The 1523-nt window shown below is 33.3% G+C and overlaps 1 long non-coding RNA gene across 1 annotated transcript; it reads left to right on the plus strand.

Annotated features, from left to right (window-relative positions):
* Nucleotides 1-182: 182 nt before the first annotated feature.
* LOC110110920 lies at nucleotides 183-782 on the plus strand. The gene is made up of 2 exons (XR_002304777.2): nucleotides 183-309; nucleotides 410-782. It is a non-coding gene; the product is annotated as an uncharacterized LOC110110920 (long non-coding RNA).
* Nucleotides 783-1523: the final 741 nt, after the last annotated feature.

Here is a 1523-nt window from a genome sequence, read left to right on the forward strand (position 1 = left end):
ATTGCTAATCAAAGTTAGGTTTCATTTGTGATAGCTTTCTTACATCTTCTTAAAGTAGCTTTCTAGTAAAAAATTAAAATTTTTTTACTAAAAAATTACTTTAAGAAGCAATAAAAAAGCCGTCCCAAATGAAACCTTAATCTTACGATTATATCGAAAATGTACTATCACGTACTTTTAGTTGTAAATGATAAAATGTTTTTATCCTTTCAGATTTTGAAGATATGAGTTGTGATATGCTGTATGGTCAAACACCTCCGCCATTTGAGGAAGATCCTGTGTCAAAGCAGCCTTGTTTTGCCAGCATCTGTATGCCAAATTACAAATACTTATTAGGTGCTCTATACTGAATATTTGATTTGTCATAGCTTTCTAACCCTTCCAAAGTGAATTTTCTATTTTTCTGCAGGTTCTTTGGCTAATCCCAGCACCCCAGTTTGCCATAAATTATACAATTGAAGTACATTGAGCTCTTAAAACACCCAAGATATGGTGAAGGGAAAAGCAAAAGAAAAAATCATCATTGAATTACATTTCAGAATTAGTTTAATTTGAGAAGGCCCAGAATTAGCTCACCTTGAGTTCAGATCGGCTCAAATAATCCGATTATTTGTGCTGAGCTAAATCTGGGTTTATAGGCTAGCTCGATCCGAGTCAAATGCCAGTTTGATTTTGATCAATTTTCACTTCTCTAATACATAATCTTGATGCAACATTGGTCCATGTAAATGTATATTCTTTATGTATTTATGAAGAGAATTTGTGTACTGTTCACACGCTGATGCTGTGTTATTAATGCCAGGTTTTATAGAAATACTATTTGTAGGACAAAATTAGATGAAGATGGGAGAATAAATAGATAAAAATATCACCTATAAATTTATTTGAATAGATGATATCCACTTATATCTATAATTAGGAGGGTAGGTCATGTTTTCTGATAATTTAAATGGCCTCCATAAATTTTTAACACCTTTCATATCGTCGAGACGGATTAATTATTCTGTGTGGATGTCGAATGCTATCCGGAGATTAACTAGAATGCACCACGTTATCCCTTGCTCGGAACCATGGCTCGGTATTAGTTGCTACCGTGGCTTGATATGCTGATGTGATGTATTCTGGTTGGTTTCTGGATGATGTTCTGCATCTGCATCCGATCTCTGCACAGAATAATTCTCCATACGGGCCTCTCTCATATCCCAAAGTAAACAGTGTGTTATATCAGCTATAATTGAAAGACATTGCTTAGTAGGACATTATTTGCATGATAGCTTACTTTCTGAACAGTTCATACTTTATAGATAGGAGACAATTAGACAATTGGGATAAGAGCAGAGTCACTTAAATGAGCAAAAAATATGAATAATCATTTAATTTTTATATGAAATATTTTAAAATTTTTAATTTTTAATTTTAAAATTCATCATAATTAAGCTTTTCTCATATTAGAGATAAATTGGATCAATCTATTACTGCGAGAACTAAGGCCTTCTCCTGCCGTTCGGCAAACAGGCGAATGG

Source organism: Dendrobium catenatum, unplaced genomic scaffold (assembly GCF_001605985.2).
Source record: "Dendrobium catenatum unplaced genomic scaffold, ASM160598v2 original_scaffold_73419, whole genome shotgun sequence".
Taxonomy (NCBI): Eukaryota; Viridiplantae; Streptophyta; class Magnoliopsida; order Asparagales; family Orchidaceae; genus Dendrobium; species Dendrobium catenatum.